Genomic DNA, 25309 nt, shown 5'->3' on the forward strand with positions numbered 1-25309 from the left:
CCCTATCCCCACTCCCTCCCCCTACTACACACACATTGGAATTGGGTCCAGGAACCTGAAAGGAGTTGTACTTGCTGTGTATAAAAACAGGTATGTTTAACAGCAGATTCAGTTCTATGCCAGAGAAAACTGAAAGATAGGTCAGAATAAATTATCCAGCATAAAGAAACAAAAAAGTGCAAAATATAAAAGAAAGGTTAGAAAATGAGCTCTAAGGTGTCTAATTGCAGTTCCAAAGAAGCAAAGAGAGAATGAGAGACTTAATATTTGAGATGATGGCTGAGAATTTTCTAGAACTAATGGAAGACCACTAACTTACAAATTGGCAAAGCCCACTAAGTAAAGAGAAATCCTCATCTAGCTTCAAATAAATATCACAATAAAACAACAAATCCTAATAAAAATGAAAGACAAAGAGAAAATCTTAAAAGCAACTACCTAGAAAATGCTAACTGAAGTCTGAAAGGAGACTTCTAAACAGCCACAATGTAAATCAGAAGACAATGTGCTGAAAGAAAATATTGCCAATCTTGTATTCCGTAAACAACAAAAATTACCTTTCCAATAATGAGCTTGAAGAAAGGCATTTTCTAAGTGAAAACAGAATTCACTCTCAGTAGGCTCACTAAAGGAAATCTTAATGATTATATATTTCAAGCAAAAGGAAATACAATTGATCCTCAAACAAGATGGGTTTGCATTGTGTGGGTCCACCTATAACGTGGATTTTTTTACAGTAAATATATTGGAAAATTTTTTGGAGAATTGTGGCAATTTGAAAAATGATTTTCTCTTATCTAGCTTACTTTATTATAAGAATACAGCATATAATATATTCAAAATATGTGTTAATTAACTACTTATATTATCAGTAAGGATTCTAATCACAGTCGGCTATTAGTAGTTAGGTTTTGGGGAGTTAAAAGTTGTATGCAGATTTTTGACTCAGTTGAAGGTCAGTACCCCTAACCCTCATGTTCAAATGCCAACTGTAATCCTAATGGAAGATCTGATATGCAAGAAAGACTAAAGATTAAAGACAGTAGTAAATATCTGATAAGTCTAAATAAGCAATAAACAAATAATGGCATCTAGTGGGATTGAAAAAACAAGATAGAATTAATATGGACAATAATACATGTAAATTATGAAGAAAGGAAATGGAATGATAAAAAATTTTCCCAAAAAAGACAAGAGAGAGAAGAAACATTGACTAGATGTTGCTCTATTGAATCTGCCTATTTCTAGGTATATCCTGTAAGTGGAATCACACAATATTTGTTCTTTTCACCTGATTTATTTCACTTACTATTTTCCAGGTTCATCCATAGTGCAGCATGTGTCTTTCCAGTTGTGGGTAAATTGTAATATTCCCAGAATATCTCGCCTGGCTTTAGTGCATCCTCAGGGGTTGAGAGAAGTATGGCTTTAGTGCACCTGCATATCAATAGGTGTTCCTCAGGGGTGGAGAGTTGTATGGCTTTAATGCACCTGCATATCAATAGGTATTCCTCAGGGGTGGAGAGAAGTTCATCTCTATATCAGTAAATAATTACCTGGACAATGGAAGGCTTATCTGAACCTGAGAGATGAGGGGGAGTGCTGATTTACTTCAGCTGGAGGAAGAAAGAGATGGCCACGGACTGCAGTTTGTAAGCAATAAATGGGTTTTAAACTTTATTACTCCCTTTGATTGATTTTTGTTTTAGAGTATTTTGCCCTGAGATTTCCTCTCCCCGGACTTACACCTGTTTAAGTCCAAATAGTATTCTGTGGGTATATACACACTTTGTTTATACATTCATCTGTAATGGACATTTTTTATTGCTACTTATTACTATTTTAATATTGTATATCTAATTTTTTAGGTGAAGTATATTTGACCTATGACTAAATTTAAGGTGTATGTGTTAATGTGATACATGTACATATTAAATATGATTGCCAGTGTAGTGATAATTAGTACCTCTATCATGTTACATAATTATTTCTTTTTAGTTGTTGGAATAATTAAGTTCTAGTCTCTTAGTGAGTTTGATGATTATAATACAATATTCTCATCTATATTTACTATACTGTGCATTAGAACTTTAGGGCTTATTTACTACTTATTGCAAGTTTGTACTCTTAAATGACGTCTGTCCTATTCTCCAATCCCCATCCCCTGCTATGACTGTTTTATTCTGTTTTTATTCGTTTGACTTTCTTAGAGTCCACAAATAAGTGATATCATGCAGTATTTGATTTTCTCTTTCTGACTTATCTTAGCATAATGTCCTCAAGCTCAGTCCATGTTGTTGAAAATGGCAGGAAGTCCTTATTTCTCACAGCTGAATAATATTCCATTTTGTGTGTATGTATATATACACCACATCTTTATCTATTCATCCATCAATGGGCACTTACATGTCTTTATTCACTATTGTGAATCATGATTTAATAAACATGGGAGTCCATATAGCTCTCCAATATCTTGTTTTAATTTCCCTTGGGTATGTACCTGGAAGTAGAATTGTTCAATTGGTGATAGACCTATTTTAAGTGTTTTGAGGAACCTCCATATTGTTTTCCACAGTGGCTGCATCAATTTACATTTCTACCAACAGTGTACAAGGGTACCCTTTCCTCTACATCCTCACTAATACTTGTTATCTCTTATCTTCTTAATGATATCCACTCTAAGAGGTGTGACATAATATCTAATTGTGGTTTCGATTTGCATTTCCCTGGTGAATAGTGATGTAGAACAACTTTTCATGTGCCTTTCAGCCATTTGTATGTTGTCTTTGGAAAAATGTTTATTCAGTTCCTCTGCCCAGTTTTTAAATGGATTGTTTAATTTTTCTTATTGAGTTTTATGAATTCTTTATATGTTTTGGATATTAACCCCTTATCTGGGAGTTTGCAAAAATTTCTCCCATTCTGTAGCTCTCTATTCTGTTCCTTGGTCTGTCCTTATGTGTCAATATCATACTGCTTCTTTTTCTTTCTTCTTTCTTCTTTCTTTCTTTCTTTCCTTTTTTCTTTCTTTTTTTCTTCTTTCTTCTTTCTTTCCTTCTTTCCTTTTTCTTTCTTTCTCTTTCTTTCTTTCTTTCTTTCATCTTTCTTTCTGTCTGTCCTTCTTTCCTTCCTTCCTTCCTTCCTTCCTTCCTTCCTTCCTTCCTTCCTTCCTTCCTTCCTTCCTTCCTTCCTTTCTTTCTCTTTTCTTCTTTTCCTTTTAGTTCTGTAGCATTGTTTAGAATCAGGAAGTGTGATACCTCTGGCTTTGTTCTTTGTAAGATTGCCTTGGCTATTTAGGGTCTGGTGTGGTTCAATATAAATTTTAAGATTTTTTTCTAATTTTGTGAAGCATGCCATTGGAATTTTGACAATAATTGCATTGAACCTATAGATGTGTTTGAGTAAGTCTGGATATTTTAACAATATTAATTTTTGTGATCTGTGAACACAAGATGTCTTTCCATTTGTCTGTGTCTTCTTTGATTTCTTTCAACAAAGTCTTCCAGTTTTCACTGTACAGATCTTCACTTCCTTGGTTAAATTTATTCCTTAGGGATTTTATTGTTTTTGATGTTATTGTGAATTTAAGTATTTTTCTTTTTCATATGCTTAATTATTAGTGATTAGAAATGTAACTGTTTTCTGTATCTTGTATACTGCAACTCTAAACTAAGAAATGAGCCGAGATTTGAGTTGCTATAAAAGTGATGAATTTTTCCCAGTTTGTCCAGGACTTTCCTGGTTTTGAATGGTAAGTACCATGTCCGAGGAACCCTGTTTGGTTCCAGACAAATTGAGATACTTGGTCACCCAAGCTTCTTTCCAAAAGACTGGGTTCTCAATTTGAATGCAGTGATATTAATTGCCCACTAAAACAAACAAATAAATAAACAAACTTCAGGAAGAATATAATAAAACCCAGAATCTCCACAACATGCACAACATTTAAGGTACAATCCAAAATTACCAAGCAGGTTGAGAAACAGTAAAATGCTACCTACTTTCAAGCTATAGACAGTTACTGGAGACTGACAGCCAAGATGACCAAATTATTAGAATCAATAGGCAAATATTTTAAAGCCTATATTAACTGCACTCAATTATGTGAAGGAAATATGGTCATAATAAATGAAGGTAGGAAATCTCAGAAGGGAAATAGAAACTATAAATAAGAAACAAATAGAAATTCCATCTTAAAGACAGATCACAAGAAATTTCCAACCTGAATAACATAGAGAAAAAGGAAATGAAAAAATAATGAATAATCTCAAGGATTTCTGGTACAAAACTAAGATGCTATGTAAGTGGAATCCCAAAAGGAAGAGAGAAGGAAAATGAAGCTAAATTCGTCAAGTTTGATGAATCAATGAATAGATCAGTAAGTACTATGGAATTTATCATATCAGAAGAAATGAATCTATTAAATCTATTGCTTGGCTATTCTTGCAGGCAGAGTTTTACTAATACTTTACAAAAAAAATGAGTTCCTAAAAAACTACTAGTATATTGCATATTGTTTGTATATTCTCCAAATATATTATTTGTTTGAATTTATAGTTCACTAACATATTTAGTTTCAATTTGTCTTAATCAATCCTTTAAAGAATGGTACCTATTCTAGGTGGAGCCAACCTTTGGATTGGATCATTGCCCAGGTATCTGGAGAGGGAACACAGGCTACAATGCTCTCTTACAGTGCTGGTGTGAAAAAGAGCCTATTTCTGATTCAATGTGCCCACCACAGACACACTCACTGGTGTATTTGGATACCTGAAGAAGCAAAATATGCCTCAGCTTTTTGAGAGTAAGAATTATATCTATGCTTACTTTTGTCATTCTTCCAGGGCTCTTGAACACATATTTTTTAATTACCATATACTTAAAAAAATTATACTTTAAAATTATTTTTTATTTTAAATCACTTAAAATGAGCCTTTGCTTATTTTAATATTGGTTCCCAGTGTTTTCAAAGTTTCTTTTTCTGTTGGTCAGCCTCATTCCTTTCATTCATTTTGGGTGTAGGTATTAGGAAACAAGAAAGACTTTCCTATTTGCAACTGTAAGAATTTTCACATGGCTGATGAGTGGCATTCTCTGGTGGTATGTCTCATCATATATAGTGGTATACCCATTTCCTAATCTTCTTTTCTCCTCCCTTTAAGTGATGGTGGCTCCTCCATTAAAAAAAAATTTTGGTATCATTAATATAAAATCACAGGAGCAACATTGCAGTTACTAGATTCCCCCCATTATTAAGTCCCCACCACACACCCCATTACAGTCATTGTCCATCAGCATAGTAAGATTCTATAGAGTCACTACTTGTCTTCCTTCCCCATGCCCACCCCTCCATGTCATGTGTGCTAATCGTAATGCCCCTTATTCCCCTTATCCTTCCCTTTCCCCCCATCCTCCCCAGTCCCTTTCCCTTTGGTAACTATTAGTCCATTCTTGGGTTCTGTGAGTCTGCTGCTGTTTTGTTCCTTCAGTTTTTGCTTCTTATGCTCCACAAATGAGTGAAATCATTTGGTACTTGTCTTTCTCTGCCTGGCTTATTTCACTGAGCATAATACCCTGTAGCTCCATCCATGTTTTTGCAAATGGTAGGATTTGTTTTCTTCTTATGGGCTGAATAATATTCCATTGTGTATATGAACCACATCTTCTTTATCCATTCATCTACTGATGGACACTTAGGTTGCTTCCATTTCTTGGCTATTGTAAATAGTGCTGTGATAAACATAGGGATGCATCTGTCTTTTTCAAGCTGGGCTGCTGCATTCTTAGGGTAAATTCCTAGAAGTGGGATTCTGGGTCAAATGGTATTTCTATTTTGAGCTTTTTGAGGAACCTCCATACTGCTTTCCACAATGGTTGAACTAATTTTCATTCCCACCAACAGTGTAGGAGGGTTCCCCTTTCTCCACAACCTCGCCAACATTTGTTGCTGTTCGTCTTTTGGATGGTGGTGATCCTTATTGGTGTGAGGTGATATCTCATTGTGGTTTTAATTTGCATTTCTCTGATGACTAGCGATGTGGAGCATGTTTTCATGTGTCTGTTGGCCATCTGAATTACTTCTTTGGAGAACTCTCTGTTCAACTCCTCTGCCCATTTTTTAATTGCATTGTTCACTTTTTGTTTGTTATGGTTCATGAGCTCTTTATATAATTTGGATGTCAACCCTTTATCAGATCTGTCATTTATGAATATATTCTCCCATACTGTAGGATGTCTTTTTGTTCTATTGGTGGTGTCCTTTGCTGTACGGAAGCTTTTCTGCTTGATATAGTCCCACTTGTTCATTTTTGCTTTTGTTTCCCTTGCCCAGGGAGATATGTTCATGAGTCACTCATGTTTATGTCCAAGAGATTTTTGCTTATATTTTTTTCTAAGAGTTTTATGGTTTCATGGCTTATGTTCAGGTCTTTGATCCATTTTGAATTTACTTTTGTGTATGGGGTTAGACAGTGATCCAGTTTCATTCTCTTACATGTAACTGTCCAGTTTTGCCAACACCAGCTATTGAAGAGACTGTCATTTCCCCATTGTATGTCCATGGCTCCTTTATCATATATTAATTGACCATATATGTTTGGGTTAATATTTGGAGACTATTCTGTTCCACTGGTCTGTGGCTCTGTTCTTGTGCCAGTACCAAATTGTCTTGATTACTGTGGCTTTGTAGTAGAGCTTGAAGTTGGGGAGCAAGATCCTTCCCACTGTATTCTTCCTTCTCAGGATTGCTTTGGCTATTTGGGGTCTTTTGTGGTTCCATATGAACTTTAGAACTATTTGTTCCAGTTCGTTGAAGAATGCTGTTGGTAATTTGATGGGATTGCATTAAATCTGTAGATTGCTTTGGGCAGAATGGTCATTTTGACAATATTAATTATTCTTAGCCAAGAGCATGGAATGAGTTTCCATTTGTTAGTGCCCTCTTTAATTTCTTTTAAGAATGTCTTGTAGTTTTCAGGGTATAGGTCTTTCACTTCCTTGGTTAGGTTTGTTCCTAGGTATTTTATTCTTTTTGATGCAATTGTGAATGGAATTGTTTTCCTGGTTTCTCTTTCTATTAGTTCATTGTTAGTGTATAGGAAAGCCTCAGATTTCTATGTATTAATTTTGTATCCTGCAACTTTGCTGTATTCTGATATCAGTTCTAGTAGTTTTGGAGTGGAGTGTTTAGGGTTTTTTATGTACAATATCATGTCATCTGCAAACAGTGACAGTTTGACTTCTTCATTACCAATCTGGATTCCTTGTATTTCTTTGTTTTGTCTAATTGCTGTGGCTCGGACCTCCAATACTATGTTGAATAACAGTGGGGACAGTGGGCATCTCTGTCTTCTTCCCGATCTTAGAGGAAATGCTTTCAGCTTCTCGCTGTTCAGTATGATGTTGGCTGTGGGTTTATCATAGATGGCCTTTATTATGTTGAGGTACTTGCCCTCTATACCCATTTTGCTGAGAGTTTTTATCATGAATGGATGTTGAATTTTGTTGAATGCTTTTTCAGCATCTATGGTGATGAATATGTGGTTTTTGTCCTTCTTTTTGTTTATGTGGTGGATGATGTTGATTTTTGAATGTTGTACCATCCTTGCATCCCTGGGATGAATCCCACTTGGTCATGGTGTATGATCCTATTGATGTATTTTTAAATTGGGTTTGCTAATATTTTGTTGAGTATTTTTGTGACTGTGTTCATCAGGGATATTGGTCTATAATTTTCTTTTTTGGTGGGGTCTTTGCCTAGTTTGGGTATTAGTCAATATGCTTTTTAAAAAATTACTTGCTTCTTTTTTCCACCAACTCCCACCCTTCTCTCCTCCAAGCTATTTAAACTGCAACTACTACCCAAAGTCTAGGGAAGTAAGAACAGTAACACAGAACTCCACTGGCTTCCCATATCTATGCCTTTAGGGAAACCCTAAAAGAATATCCTTTCCTTTAAAAGCTGTTTTCCTGCCTTTCTTTTCAGAAGACTGTTGCTCTGATAAACCTCCTTGGGTGAGTATTTTAGGATCAACAGATAGGGTTCAGGCCTTGAGGGAGTGGGGAAGATTCTTCCAAAGTCATCCATGTGAGATCTAATTTTCCCAAGTTATTAGTGTTTTCAGTGACAATGGGTAAACTACAAAATCTTTGGGGGGAGGGATTCTCATAACCAAGAGCCATACAGTCTGTTTATTCATTCATTTAAAATACATTTATTGAGCTCTTGCTAAAAGCCCAACCCTATGCTGGGTGCTGTGAATAATAGTAGCAAATTCTGGAACTTGGGGGCATGTATAGCACAACTTATGTGTCACATATTCTTCAAAGTGTCTGATATATATTAACTCAACAAATAATCTCACTTTTGACCCGAGGGGAAATACATACATGCATTTGCACAGCTTTCAGGTAAGCTAACATCATCATCAATGTTGACACCAACATCAAAATCCACCAAAAAATGCACGGAGAACGAACTTGATCAGAAGGAGGGAGGGACAGATGAAGGTGGAAGGCAAAACAAAGACACAACAAACTTTACCAACTGTGCCTGGGCAGTGGGTGAGCGATAGAGCACTTTGTCCATATTCCCTGTGGCTTGGACCAGGGCTATGAGAATATCTTTCCTTTGGCCCAGCCTGGACTCTGAGTACAAACAACCCGACTAGAGGCAAAACACTGGCCCTCTCACTTTTCTTGCCAGACCAGGGCTGCTGGTACCTGTGAATGCCTCCAGTATTGCACTGACCCTTACAAAAGGGCAAGCCACTCTCTCCTAGGTGAACCCCAGTCCGAGAGTGCAAGGCCAGCACTAAGGCGGTGGACGTGCAGCTGAGCCCATGGTGGACAGACCTGTACAGTGCTTGCTGGGCTCTTGCATAGCTGCTCCCCCTGGGGCAGCACAAGCCACAGGGCACCCCTGCTGGCCTGGGAAGTCTATCACCAGTTGTCAGCCGGAGGGGCTTGATCAGGCTGAAAAAGGATGGAGAAGACAAGGAGAGGAAGGCACCGTCAGACTCTGAGGAGGCCAACCAGCAGCGGCTGCCACCAACACCAAATCAGAAGACAAAGGCAGGAGGAAGTCAGCAGCATGACGTATCAAGTGCAGGATGTCCTGAGTCCTCGGGCAAGAAGAGCAAGCAGGCCCAGAGTCGTGCCATCCACCCACTCATGAAGGCCAGCTTCCAGACGTGACTATCTTTACTGTAAAAACGGTCAGACCAGATGGAAGAGTGTTTACCTGTGCTACGTTCTGGAACAAATAAGGTTTATTTCTGGCCACTCTGTTGCAAGTAAGTTTTAACCCTTGTCGAGTAGAATCATTGCTCATTTCCTCAAAAGAAAAGACATACTGAACTAAGGAGGCCTCATCGACAGGTACTGTGTGGTCACTGCAAAGGCAACAGATTCTCCTGTGGCAATATTTACAGTTTCACACACATCACATGACAGGCTATGTGACTTGTACAGGACACCCAACTCTCTTGTAACTTACTATACTGTTTTCCTTTTCTGTAATTTAGCTCTGAACTTGCATTAGATAATGGCTTTTATACTTTTTGTAAAATTTTTAACAGTTGTACAGTCTGAACAGAATAAAATAAATGCATGAATAGAAAAAAAAAGATAAAAACTCAAACGACCTAGGTGCCTAGGATACTTAAAGATTGGCTGAACTAGTCACACAGGTTACACAGGCTGTCCCTATATTCCATTCTGGTTCATGGCAGGTCAGCAGCCTTCAATAACAGGGCCTACCTCAGAGAGGGGTACAGAAAGTTCTCAGTGCAGAGGGGATTATGTTCCAGATTGTTGCTGTGCTCTTGTTCCAGAGCTGCTCCTCAAGGGATGCTACCTGTTTGTCAAAATTCTCTTCCTTTTATGCTCAGAGTTGGGTGAGATTGGGAAATTGTGCCTGATATGTAGTTAAGAGGGGAATTAATGCCTAGGAGCATTGTTTGAAGTCATGAGAATAATCTTAGTGACACAGCAAAGGAAATATTGCACAAAATTGAGGTCTTGGAAGCTTTCATTTAGTATTTCCATCTCTATAGCAGTGGTTCTCAAAATGTTGTCCTGGACAGGAAACATTAGCATCGCTGGGGGGGCGGGCCTCACAGCAGTCTGGGTTTTAGCAAGTCTTCCAGGTGACTCTGATTCTAAAATTTCAGGATTCACTTCAGTATCTTTTATTGTATTGTTTCTTTGCTTTAAGAAGTGCGTCTTATACCCTTCCAATGATAGTTAGATACCTGTACTTAGATACTTCTCCAAAGTCCTCTCTTAAGAATAGAAAAAAAGTCAGTAAACTTTGGCTTTTAGATAGGGGATCTGTGAACTCCATATCTAGCTTGTGACTTGTTTTTATACTGCCTTAGAAATAAGGAAGGTTTTATTTTTCAAAGGTTGTTAAAAGCAAATGAAACCAAACAACAAATAGGTAACAGGTACAATATGGCCCTCAAAGCTTAAAATATTTGCTATCTGGCTTTTCAGAGAAAGTCTGATGAAACTTTTTTTAGGTAATGTCCCAAGAACTTTAATTAATTTGAATTAAACAGCCATGTTTCTTTCTGTAAATGTGTCCTAACATCCAAATTCATGGTAGAATAAACTTGTTTTTCAAAAACAATGCTTTAGTTTACAGAACTGTGTTTTTTTATTAGTGAAATTAAAACTCTAAACTGCTTGTTTTGACTGCCTATCTTCTGGTTGAAAAGGAATAGATACCTTGTATTTCACTCTCAACTGACAAATATTTATTGAGAAGACACAAATATTAATAAAATGAAATTTTTCTTTGATTTCTTAAGAATATAATAGAGAAGTCTGACATATAAATAGATACCATATGAGTGTTATAATCAAAGCATGTATAATAGGCTTTGGGAACACAAATAAGGGGATACTTTCTGAGCATTCCATGATACGGGTGCACCCTCACTTATTTATTTTGTGCTGTGATGATAGACAGTTTGGTTGTTTTTAATCTTTTCTTTTTTCTATCAAAACAGTGTTGCCATGCATAACCTTGTACGTAGCTCATTTTATTCATGTAAAACAAATTTCTAGGCATGAATTTGTTGGGTTGAAGGTTTTGCGTTCAGATACTGAACATACCAATGAATAATGGCCAGACCATTGTCTATATAAACACAGAGCTCTGACCCATAACCTGCAGTAACTAGTCCAAGAAGACAGCTCATATCTGCAATAACCAGTCCAGGAAGTCAAACCATGATCTCCAGCAGCCAGTCTAAAAAGTCAAACAATACCCTCTGTAACAATTGGCTGAACATGGCCAGGACTTAATTAATAACAGATAGCTTCCCTACATTTTGCCCGTGATTCCAACTTAGGACACAAATATGCATCCCTAACCAACTGGGATGCCCTGCTTCTAGTTAGCCCACCTGCAGCTTCTGCATGCCAACAACCTCCAATCAGGGCACACCTGAAGCTTCCCTTTATTCCACTATAAACCTTATCCATTCCTCTGCCTGCCTTGAGTCTACTAAACATAAGTGATAGTGGCTGATCACTTGCTATAGGAAACTGAATAAATAGGCTTTTCTTTTCTCATTTTGTTGGTCTTTTTTATTTCCACAGTTGTAGTGGAGATCCCACTGAGATATGGTCTGCACTGCCTGTTGCCATGGATCCCAGTCTTTGGCCATATGTGGAATCGCCAGAGGTGCAGTTGTGGTAAGGCAACACTGGGTCTAAACTTCACTCCCTTGGAGTTTAGTTCCTTGGCTGTTTATTCTCATTTTGGTACCCAAGTTGTGTTATTGGTTCCCATTTTATTGGTATTTTTGGTGGTGTCAGGCCACTCTTTTTCATCTCTTTTTCCTGTCTTTTGTGTTACAGTTTTGTGCTGTAGTGTTGTCATAAGGAGAGTTATGGTGTAGAACACAGGCACAGACACTATAAAACTGTGGTTTTAGCTGACTTCACAGACCAGAGCATTTAGTTTTTATCAGACCAGCATCCACTTAGACAAATTTTGCTATAGGTTAATAATAAAACTGTATGAGGTTTTCCTCTGTCTTGATTTTGTGTTCTAAGAACTAGCTTTGATCCAGAGAGTGTTCTGTGGTGTGGTTTTCCTGCCTTCCACGGGCATAGATTGTGGGGTCTTCACTTGGAGGTGGCTAACTTTCTGGCAGGAGGCTTGAGATACAGGATGCAGAAGTATTACACTCATACCAACTGTTGCCAGCTCTCATGGGTCATGTAAGTTAAAATCCTCTCCTATACATGGAAAAACTCCTGCTTCTTACATGTACTATCTTTACAACTCTAATTCTTGTACCTGTATTTCTAAATGGCATACCTTCACCAAGGATGATTTGGACCTTCAGTGACCATTCTGGGAACATTTGATTTGCAATAATTGTTCATTTGAGAAAAAGAAAGGGAATATTTCTCAAGCTTAATTGGCAGCATTTTTTGATCGGTGTGCAGAGGTCTCCAAACAAAATTCCAAATCAAAAACGGTTTCATTAAAAGGTTCTTTGACCAGAGCTAATTAGCAGTTCAGTAAAGTTAAGCAAAAGCAAACTAGAACCACTTTGATATCCAGCAACCCATCTCCCACATTATCCTTCTAATTCAATTTCTTCTGTGCCTTTATCAACTCCTCTCTCATCTTCCTCTTGTTCAGACTTCCTACCTTTTACAAACAACCCTCCGAAGTCCCAAGAATGCAGTTGCCTCTTTATATCAATCCTTCCCATGAATCAGGTATGCAGACAACTGGAGAAAACCTTGTACCTGAGCTACTAAGAATTAAGAACTATAATGAGTGATTTCCCTAAATTCAAACAAGACAAGCAAATATTAACATAAGAATTTAGAGATCTTTTGGGGGCATGTGACCTAGGATTACCTGAGCTATATCAACTTTTACACATATTGTTCAGAATCTCAGATATTTAATTCTGGAGAAGAGCTGATTGGATGTACCTGGAAAAGGACCTACAGGATCCCTCTTTCCTCATAAAATGGGATTAAGAAAAGACCAAAGATGAAGTTAAGTCCAAAAAGTTATACCCAGAATATTTTTAGTAGATATCTATTGGGCCACAATTTAATAAAAACAAACAAAAAAGATGAACTTACACATATGTGGAGATTAAGAAACATGCTACTGAACAACCAGTGGGTCAAAGAAGAAATGTAAAGAGAAATTTTAAAAAAATAGCTTGAGACAAACAAACATGACAATATTACATATTAAAATTTATGGAATGGGTGGGGCGGAAGATGGCGGCGTGAGTAGAGCAGCGGAAATCTCCTCCCAAAACAACATATATCTATGAAAATATAACAAAGACAACCCTTCCTAGAATAAAGACCAGAGGACACAGGACAATATCCAGACCACATCCACACCTGAGAGAACCCAGCGCCTCGCGAAGGGGGTAAGATACAAGCCCCGGCCGTGCGGGAGCCGAGCGCCCCTCCCCCCAGCTCCCGGCGGGAGAAGAGCAGGCAGAGCGGGAGGGAGACGGAGCCCAGGACTGCCGAACACCCAGCCCCAGCCATCCGGGCCAGAGTGCAGGGCCCTCGATACTGGGAAAACAGGGCAGCAAGAACAGTGAGCAGGCACTGGAGGCTGGGCGACAGAGGACATAAGAAAAGCGTGCGACCATTTTTTTTTTTTTTTGCTTTTTTGCTGCTTTGTTTTGGCGAGCGCTTTTTGGAAGTCTTAAAGGGACAGGGACCCCAATATTAGGGAAACAGGGCAGAAAGACCGGTGAGCAGAGGCCTGAGGCTGGCACCGGAGAATAAAGAAAAACAAACGACCACCTTTTTTTTTTAATTAAAAAAATTTTTTTTTTTTTAATTAAAAAAATTTTTTTTCTTGTTTTTTTTTTGTGGTCGTTGTTTTGTTTTGGCGGGTGCTTTTTGGAAGTCTTAAAGGGGCAGGGCGGGCCACTTAATCCAGAGGTAGGGAATCCGGGATCTCTGGGCACCCTAACCCCTGGGCCGCAGGGAGCAGGGAGGCCCCTTACGGAGATAAATAGCCTCCCAGCAGCTCCTGCTCCAACGCGACTCCACCATTTTGGAGCAGCTGCCCGAGCCAGGCCACGCCCACAGCAACAGCGGAGATTAACTCCATAGCAGCCGGGCAGGAAGCAGAAGCCCTGTCTGCGCGCAGCTGCGCAGCACAAGCCACTAGAGGCCGCTGTTCTCCCAGGAGAGGAGGGCCACAAACCAACAAGAAAGGAAGTCCTTCCAGCCGTCACTCGTCCCAGTTCTGCAGACTATTCCTATCACCATGAAAAGGCAAAGCTACAGGCAGACAAAGATCACAGAGACAACACCAGAGAAGGAGACAGACCTAACCAGTCTCCCTGAAAAAGAATTCAAAATAAGAATCATAAACATGCTGACAGAGATGCAGAGAAATACGCAAGAAAAATGGGATGAAGTCCGGAAAGAGATCACAGATGCCAGAAAGGAGATCGCAGAAATGAAACAAACTCTGGAAGGGTTTATAAGCAGAATGGATAGAATGCAAGAGGCCATTGATGGAATTGAAATCAGAGAACAGGAACGCATAGAAGCTGACATAGAGAGAGACAAAAGGATCTCCAGGAATGAAACAATATTAAGAGAACTGTGTGACCAATCTAAAAGGAGCAATATCCGTATTATAGGGGTCCCAGAAGAAGAAGAGAGAGGCAAAGAGATGGAAAGTATCTTAGAAGAAATAATTGCTGAAAACTTCCCCACACTGGGGGAGGAAGTAATCGAACAGACCACGGAAATACACAGAACCCCCAACAGAAAGGATCCAAGAAGGACAACACCAAGACACATAATAATTAAAATGGCAAAGATCAAGGACAAGGAAAGAGTGTTAAAGGCAGCTAGAGAGAAAAAGGTCACCTATAAAGGGAAACCCATCAGGCTAACGTCAGATTTCTCAACAGAAACCCTACAGGCCAGAAGAGAATGGCATGATATATTTAATACAATGAAACAGAAGGGCCTTGAACCAAGGATACTGTATCCAGCACGACTATCATTCAAATATGACGGTGGGATTAAACAATTCCCAGACAAACAAAAGCTGAGGGAATTTGCTTTCCACAAACCACCTCTACAGAACATCTTACAGGGACTGCTCTAGATGGGAGCACTCCTAGAAAGAGCACAGCACAAAACACCCAACATATGAAGAATCGAGGAGGAGGAACAAGAGGGAGAGAAGAAAAGAATCTCCAGACAGTGTATATAACAGCTCAATAAGCGAGCTAAGTTAGGCAGTAAGATACTAAAGAGGCTAACCTTGAACCTTTGGTAACCACGAATTTAAAGCCTGCAATGGCAATAAGTACATATCTTTCAATAGTCACCCTAAATGTTAATGGGTTGAATGCACCAATCAAAAGACACAGAGTAACAGAATGGATAAAAAAGCAAGACCCATCTATATGCTGCTTACAAGAAACTCACCTCAAACCCAAAGACATGTACAGACTAAAAGTCAAGGGATGGAAAAACATATTTCAAGCAAACAACAGTGAGAAGAAAGCAGGGGTTGCAGTACTAATATCAGACAAAATAGACTTCAAAACAAAGAAAGTAACAAGAGATAAAGAAGGACACTACATAATGATAAAGGGCTCAGTCAAACAAGAGGATATAACCATTCTAAATATATATGCACCCAACACAGGAGCACCAGCATATGTGAAACAAATACTAACAGAACTAAAGGGGGATATAGACTGCAATGCATTCATTCTAGGAGACTTCAACACACCACTCACCCCAAAGGATAGATCCACTGGGCAGAAAATAAGTAAGGACACGGAAGCACTGAACAACACAGTAGAGCAGATGGACCTAATAGACATCTATAGAACTCTACATCCAAAAGCAGCGGGATATACATTCTTCTCAAGTGCACATGGAACATTCTCCAGAATAGACCACATACTAGGCCACAAAAAGAGCCTCAGAAAATTCCAAAAGATTGAAATCCTACCAACCAACTTTTCAGACCACAAAGGCATAAAACTAGAAATAAACTGTACAAAGAAAGCAAAGAGGCTCACGAACACATGGAGGCTTAACAACACGCTCCTAAATAATCAATGGATCAATGACCAAATCAAAATGGAGATCCAGCAATATATGGAAACAAATGACAACAACAACACTAAGCCCCAACTTCTGTGGGACACAGCAAAAGCAGTCTTAAGAGGAAAGTATATAGCAATCCAAGCATATTTAAAAAAGGAAGAGCAATCCCAAATGAATGGTCTAATGTCACAATTATCGAAATTGGAAAAAGAAGAACAGATGAGGCCTAAGGTCAGCAGAAGGAGGGACATAATAAAGATCAGAGAAGAAATAAATAAAATTGAGAAGAATAAAACAATAGCAAAAATCAATGAAACCAAGAGCTGGTTCTTCAAGAAAATAAACAAAATAGATAAGCCTCTAGCCAGACTTATTAAGAAGAAAAGAGAGTCAACACAAATCAACAGTATCAGAAACGAGAAAGGAAAAATCACGACGGACCCCACGGAAATGCAAAGAATTATTGGAGAATACTATGAAAACCTATATGCTAACAAGCTGGGAAACCTAGGAGAAATGGACAACTTCCTAGAAAAATATAACCTTCCAAGATTGACCCAGGAAGAAACAGAAAATCTAAACAGACCAATTACCAGCAACGAAATTGAAGAGGTAATCAAAAAACTACCAAAGAACAAAACCCCCGGGCCAGATGGATTTACCTCGGAATTTTATCAGACATACAGGGAAGACATAATACCCATTCTCCTTAAAGTTTTCCAAAAAATAGAGGAGGAGGGGATACTCCCAAACTCATTCTATGAAGCTAACATCACCCTAATACCAAAACCAGGCAAAGACCCCACCAAAAAAGAAAACTACAGACCAATATCCCTGATGAACGTAGATGCAAAAATACTCAACAAAATATTAGCAAACCGAATTCAAAAATACATCAAAAGGATCATACACCATGACCAAGTGGGATTCATCCCAGGGATGCAAGGATGGTACAACATTCGAAAGTCCATCAACATCATCCACCACATCAACAAAAAGAAAGACAAAAACCACATGATCATCTCCATAGATGCTGAAAAAGCATTTGACAAAGTTCAACATCCATTCATGTTAAAAACTCTCAGCAAAATGGGAATAGAGGGCAAGTACCTCAACATAATAAAGGCCATCTATGATAAACCCACAGCCAACATTATATTGAACAGCGAGAAGCTGAAAGCATTTCCTCTGAGATCGGGAACTAGACAGGGATGCCCACTCTCTCCACTGTTATTTAACATAGTACTGGAGGTCCTAGCCACGGCAATCAGACAAAATAAAGAAATACAAGGAATCCAGATTGGTAAAGAAGAAGTTAAACTGTCACTATTTGCAGATGACATGATACTGTACATAAAAAACCCTAAAGACTCCACCCCAAAACTACTAGAACTGATATCGGAATACAGCAAAGTTGCAGGATACAAAATCAACACACAGAAATCTGTGGCTTTCCTATATACTAACAATGAACCAACAGAGAGAGAAATCAGGAAAACAACTCCATTCACAATTGCATCAAAAAAAATAAAATACCTAGGAATAAACCTAACCAAAGAAGTGAAAGACTTATACTCTGAAAACTACAAGTCACTCTTAAGAGAAATTAAAGGGGACACTAACAGATGGAAACTCATCCCATGCTCGTGGCTAGGAAGAATTAATATCGTCAAAATGGCCATCCTGCCCAAAGCAATAGACAGATTTGATGCAATCCCTATGAAACTACCAGTAACATTCTTCAATGAACTGGAACAAATAATTCAAAAATTCATATGGAAACACCAAAGACCCCGAATAGCCAAAGCAATCCTGAGAAAGAAGAATAACGTAGGGGGGATCTCACTCCCCAACTTCAAGCTCTACTATAAAGCCATAGTAATCAAGACAATTTGGTACTGGCACAAGAGCAGAGCCACAGACCAATGGAACAGACTAGAGAATCCAGACATTAACCCAGACATATATGGTCAATTAATATTTGATAAAGGAGTCATGGACATACAATGGCGAAATGACAGTCTCTTCAACAGGTGGTGCTGGCAAAACTGGACAGCTACATGTAGGAGAATGAAACTGGACTATTGTCTAACCCCATATACAAAAGTAAACTCAAAATGGATCAAAGACCTGAATGTAAGCCATGAAACCATTAAACTCTTGGAAGAAAACATAGGCGAAAACCTCTTAGACATAAACATGAGTGACCTCTTCTTGAACATATCTCCCCGGGCAAGGAAAACAACAGCAAAAATGAGTAAGTGGGACTATATTAAGCTGAAAAGCTTCTGTACAGCAAAAGACACCATCAATAGAACAAGAAGGATCCCTACAGTATCGGAGAATATATTTGAAAATGACACATCCGATAAAGGCTTGACGTCCAGAATATATAAGGAGCTCTCACGCCTCAACAAACAAAAAACAAATAACCCAATTAAAAAATGGGCAGAGGAACTGAACAGACAGTTCTCCAAAAAAGAAATACAGATGGCCAACAGACACATGAAAAGATGCTCCACATCGCTAATTATCAGAGAAATGCAAATTAAAACTACAATGAGGTATCACCTCACACCAGTAAGGATGGCTGCCATCCAAAAGACAAACAACAACAAATGTTGGCGAGGCTGTGGAGAAAGGGGAACCCTCCTACACTGCTGGTGGGAATGTAAGTTAGTTCAACCATTGTGGAAAGCAGTATGGAGGTACATCAAAATGCTCAAAACAGACTTACCATTTGACCCAGGAATTCCACTCCTAGGAATTTACCCTAAGAATGCAGCAATCAAGTTTGAGAAAGACAGATACACCCCTATGTTTATTGCAGCACTATTTACAATAGCCAAGAATTGGAAGCAACCTAAATGTCCATCAATAGATGAATGGATAAAGAAGATGTGGTACATATACACAATGGAATACTACTCAGCTATAAGAAAAGGGCAAATCCAATCATTTGCAGCAACATGGATGGAGCTGGAGGGTATTATGCTCAGTGAAACAAGCCAAGCGGAGAAAGAGAAATACCAAATGATTTCACTTATCTGTGGAATATAAGAACAAAGGAAAAACTGAAGGAACAAAACAGCAGCAGAATCACAGAACTCAAGAATGGACTAACAGGTACCAAAGGGAAAGGGACTGGGGAGGATGGGTGGGTAGGGAGGGATAAGGGGGGGAGAAGTAGGGGGGTATTAAGATTAACATGCATGGGGGGGTAGGAGAAAAGGGAGGGCTGTACAACACAGAGAAGGCAAGTAGTGATTCTACAACATTTTGCTATGCTGATGGACAGTGACTGTAAAGGGGTTTATAGGGGAGACCTGGTATAGGGGAGAGCCTAGTAAACATAATATTCGTCATGTAAGTGTAGATTAGTGATAGCAAAAAAAAAAAGGGCAGTTCCTGTGTGGTAACCTCCAAGTTCTACACAAGGGTATAAAGGGCATATAAAAGTGTAGGCAAAGGGTCTGTTTGTGTTTATACAGAGGATCAAAGCCTAATTGGGCTACCCCGAAAATGAACTAAGATACGATATGAAAAAGAACTTCCAACATCTGCACCCTCTGGAAGACTCATGCCAGAAGATGATCATCAAAAAACCCCAACAAAGATCCACGCACTGCTACAGCTGTAGATGCACTCATCCCACCAGTTCCTGGACCTGCCATGGGAATGAGGAAGGAGATATCTAAGCTGGCCTGTGCATACAGTAAAACAACAAAATTGGACTGGATCTATACTGTTGGAACTCAACCAAGAATTTGGAGAAGTGCAAATTGTAGCACTCCAAAGTCTTACAACTACAAACTATTTATTGTTAAAAGAACATATGGCATGTGAACAGTCCCCAGGAATGGGTTGTTTTAATTTGTCTGATTTCTCTCAGACTGTTCAAGTTCATTTGGACAATATCCACCATATCATAGATAAGTTTTCACAAATGCCTAAGGTGCCTAACTGGTTTTCTTGGTTTCACTGCAGATGGCTGGTAATTACAGATATGCTTTGGTTATGTAACTATACTCCTATTATGTTAATGTGTGTGTGCAATTTAAGTAGTAGCTTAAAACCTATACATGCTGAAGTTACTCTACAAGAAGATATATCAAAGAAATAATCAATCTTCCCATGTTTTCTTCCGCCTGCTACTTCTATAGCTTTTCTTCTTCCTTCCTAATTACAACCCTTAAATAGAATTCGTGCCTCATATCAAATTTACCGAGTATCATAATTCTTCCAAGTGGTAAAGATACCTCAAGACAAATGCTGGGCATAGAAGCCACAGGGCATAAATATGCAAAGAAGTAAAAAGCTAACTTTTTCAAACAATAAGGCTTCTCTCTCACTTACCAACTTCACATTTCCCTGTATGGCCCCGGAAGATGACTGGTTAGCCAGAGACGGGTAAGATTCCTCAAGGGAGGAACAACCTAAGACAGGCACAGTCGCAGGGGGGCCATCAGGTGAGAAATTGGGGATCAACAGAGGTGAGGCTTAGAACCTCACCCCCCCGTTATGAGAGAAATCTTCTGCATACGTGGATGTTTTATTGCCCTGGTCTAGCTTGGATTAACACATAGTCTACAGGCACACACCTGATCATCTACATGTGCTCTCTTACAACACTAAACTATGTTTTCTACCTTTATCTTGTATCTACCTACCACTTCAGCATTTTATTAAAAATAATAATAATAAAGAGAGAAATGTGGTATCCACATATAAATCAAGTATAAAAACCAAATGAGTATTCATATTTGAACTGACTGTTTATAGTTCATAATGCATGAGCAAAACCGAAAGTTTCTGTGATGACTGCCCTTGTACTGTTCACTATGTAACTTATTCATTATGTAAGAATTTGTTCTACATGTAAAAACTTGTTTGTTATGCCTCAGAAGATTGGAGACTGACAAAAATTAGGCTTGGGGTGGAATAATGATTGTGCATTGAGCATTGACTCCCCTATACAGAATTTTATTGTCGTTAACAACCATTTGATCAATAAATATGAGAGATGCCCTCACAAAAAAAAAAAAAAAAAAAAAAAAAAAATAGACAGACTTCCAATGGTAAAATAAATTAGTAACCGGGATGTAAGGTATAGCATAAGGAATATAGTCAAGATATTGTAACAGCCTGGTAGGGTGATAGCTGGAACCTAGAATTATGTATATAAATGTTCTACCACTGTGTTGTACACTTGAAACTCATTTAATGTAATACTGTGTGTCAACTACCCTTCAATAAAAAATAATTATTAAAAAAAAAAAAAAATTTATGGAATGCAGCAAAAGCAATTCCAAGAGAGAAATTCTTAGTGATAAATACCTAAATCATGAAACAAGAAAAATCTCAAATAACCTAGCTTTACACCTCAAGGATCTATAAAAAGAAAAATATTCAAAGCCCAAAGTTAGTAGATGGAAGGAAATACAAAGATCAGAGTGGAGGAAAATGAAATAAAAAGTGAAAAGTAGAAAAGATCAAATGAAGGTAAAGTGGTTCTTTGAAAAGATAAACAAAATTGATGAACCTTTAGATAGACTCACCAAGAAAAAAAGAGAGAAGATGCAAATGAATAACATTAGAAATGAGAGATGTTATAATTGACATCACAGAAATACAAAGGATCATAAGAGGCTACTATGAGCAATTATATACCAACAAATTGGGCAACCTAGAATAAATGAATAAATTCCAAGAAACATACAATCTATCAAGACTGAATCATGAAGAAACAGAATATATGAAGAGATCTATCACAAGTAAGGAGATTGAATCAATTATCAAAAATCTTCCAACAAATAAAAGTCCAGGACTAGATGGCTTCACTGGTAAATTCTACCAAATATATGATAAAGCACTAATACTCACACTCTTCTCACACTCTTCCAAAACAGAAGAGGGAATGCCTCCAAACTCATTTTATGAGGTATGCATTATCCTGGTAACAAAACCAGATAAAGACACTATAAGAAAAGAAAATTATAGGCCAATATCATTGATGAAAATAAATGTAAAAATTCTTATCAAAATATTAGTAAATGGAATTCAACAACATATTAAAAGGATCATATATGTGATCAAGTGGGATTTATTCCAGGAATGAAAGAATGGTTCAGCATCCACGAATCAATCAGTGACACACCACATCCACAAAATGAGAGATAGCAACCATATGACTGTCTCAATTGATGCAGAAAAAGCATTTGACAAAATTCAACATTCATTATGATAAAAATGCTCAAAAAGTGGGTGTTTAGGGACATACTCAATGCAATAAAGGACATATATGACAAACCCACAACTAACATACTCAAAGGTGGAAAGTTAAAAGGTTTTCCTCTATGATTAGGACAAGACAAGGATGCCCACTCTAACCATTTCTATTCAACACAGTATTAGTAGTCCTAGCCAGAGCAATTGGGCTAGAAAAAGAAATAGGAGGCATTTCAATTGGAAGAAGTAAAATTGTCACAATTTGCAGATGACATGATACTATGTATAGAAAACCCTAAGGACTCCACCAAAAAAATGTGAGAACTAAATGAATTCAGTAAAGTTGCAGGATACAAAATCAATATGTAGAAATCTGTTATTGCATTACTGTAAACTAATAATGACCTATCAGAAAGATAAATTAAGAAAACAATCTTATTTATAATTGCATTAAAAAGAATAAAATACCTAGGAATAAATTTAACCAAGAAAGTGAAAGACCTACATATTGAAAACTACAAGATACTTATGAAAGAAATTGAAGAAGACACAAATAAATGGGAAAATATTCCATGCTCATGGGCTGGAGGGATTAATATTGTTAAAATTCCACCCTATCCAAAACAATCTGCAGATCCAATGCAGTCCCTATCAAAATTCCAATGTCATTTTTCACAGAGCTAGAACAAACAATCCTATTATTTGTATGGAACTGCAAATAGCCAAATCAGTCTTGAGAAAGAATAACAAAGCAGGCAGCATTGCACTGCCTGATTTCAAACTATATTTAAAAGCTATAGTAAACAAACTACTATGATACTGGCATAGAAACAGACACATAGATCAATGGAACAAAATAGAAAACCCAGAAATAAACCCATGCATATCTGGTCAATTAATTTACAACAGAAGAGCCAAGACTATTCAATGGGGAAAGGAAAGTCTCTTTAATGAACAGTGGTGGGAAAACTGGGTAGCTACATGCAAAAGAATGAAGCTGGACAACTATCTCACTCCAAACAAAAATTAAATCAAAATGGAGTAAAGACTTGAATATGAGACCCGAAACCATTAAACTGCCAGCAGAAAACATAGCTGGTAAGCTCCTTGATGACACACACAAAGGATGTCAGACTAAAATCTTCTTCAGAGGAAAGGAGACCATCAACAAAATGAAAAGGCTACTTACTGAATGGAAGAAAATACTTGTAATCATGTATCTGTTAATGGGTTAGTACCCAAAATATAAAGAACTCATACAACGAAATAGCAACAAAACAAAACAAAAACTCCAAATGATCCAATTAAACAAAATGGACAGAAAATATGACTAGACATTTGTCCAAAGAAGACATAGAGATGGTCAATAAACATAAACAAATGCTCAACATAAGCATAATTAATCATCAGGGAAATGAAAATAGAAACAACGAGATACTACTTACACCTGTTAGAATGGCTAATACCAAAAAAAGAAGAAACAACTGTTGTTGAGCATATGGAGAAAAGGCGACACTTGGACGCTGTTGGTGGGAATATAAATTGGTGCAACCATTATGGAAAACACTTGAAGATTACTTAAAAAATTAAAACTAGAATTGCCAGATGATGCAGCAATTCCACTTTGGGATATATCCCAAGAAACAAAAACACAAACCTGAGAAGTTTTATGCACCCCCACTTTCATTGCAACATTAATTATGATAGCCAAGTTATGGAAACAGTCTAAGTGTCAACAGATGAATGGATAGAGAAGATGTCACACACACACACACACACACACACACACACACACACACACACACACAGGAATACTACTTAGCCATAAAAAGGAATGAAAATTTTCTATTTGCAACATCGTAGATAGGCCTTGAGGGCATTATGCTAAATGAAATAAGTCAGATAGAGAAAGACAATACTGTATGATATCACTTATATGTGGAATCCAAAAAAAACTACAAAAAACAGAGGAAAAACAAAGAGGATCATAGACACAGAGAACAGTTTGGTGGTTGCCAGAAGTGGAGGTGTCAGAGGTTTGATGCTGTGGATTCAATGTACAAACTTGTAGTTATAAATAATTAACTCATGGGGATATCATGTGCCGCATGACAACTTTATTTACTAAGACTGTGTTGCATAGTTGAAAGTTGCTGATAGAGTAGGTCTTAAAAGTTGTTATCACAAGAGAAAAATTCTTTGTAACTATATATGATGGTGGATATTAACTAGACTTATTAAAGTGATCATTTTGCAATGTATACAAATGTCAAATCATTATGTTGGACACCTAAAACAAATATAATGTTTATGTCAGCTATACTCCATTAAAAAAAACAACAAAAAGCAAAAAGGATGAAACTACAGGACATTCAGAGTAGATTAGAAATACCTTTGGACAACATTCAGGAGATAAGGAAGATACTGATGGAACAGCAATGTTTTCAACTCACTTTGTCAGTGGAATGGAGCCTGAAACTGGAGATGCATTTTGAAAACAGAACTTGGATTGGGCACTAGCCCCTGGACCTGGACTACAACATCTAGGAGAACATATTGAAAGGGGGTTTAGAACAAAAATGAGGCAGAATCCATGGCTAAGTTGCAGCCCAGCATATCAAACAATTGGTTGGTCCAGTTCCCCAACCAACCATCTACTGACCAGGATGCTTGTAGACCTCCTAGACTGGAAAAAGATTGTTCCATCACACACACACACACACACAGAAAATTGCTCAGTTCATGTCAGTGTGTGTGGTCCAAGGAAGGAAAAAGGGCCCAGTAAGCTGTCATACCCTTAAACACTCAAGATGAATTATCCGAAGCTATGGATGGTCATCCTCATCAGTTGCTGGTAGATACTCTTTGTACATTAAACCCTGCCCCACCTTTTGTCAACCTCTTCCTCCCAATAAAGAGACCAGTTTTCCCCATCTCCCAGACCATAACTATAACCCTCTGTCCCTTGACCAAAAAT

General features: G+C 37.9%; 1 long non-coding RNA gene across 1 annotated transcript in view; it reads left to right on the top strand.

Moving 5' to 3' along the window:
* The first annotated feature begins 4249 nt into the window (after nucleotides 1-4249).
* LOC130681210 (uncharacterized) overlaps nucleotides 4250-25309 on the top strand; it is a 243748-nt gene continuing 222688 nt past the window's right edge. The window contains exons 1-2 of the long non-coding RNA XR_008994280.1: nucleotides 4250-4378; nucleotides 11611-11706. This is a non-coding gene — a long non-coding RNA (uncharacterized LOC130681210). The remainder of the gene's footprint in view (nucleotides 4379-11610; nucleotides 11707-25309) is intronic.

This window comes from Manis pentadactyla, chromosome 16 (genome assembly GCF_030020395.1).
Source record: "Manis pentadactyla isolate mManPen7 chromosome 16, mManPen7.hap1, whole genome shotgun sequence".
Classification (NCBI taxonomy): Eukaryota; Metazoa; Chordata; class Mammalia; order Pholidota; family Manidae; genus Manis; species Manis pentadactyla.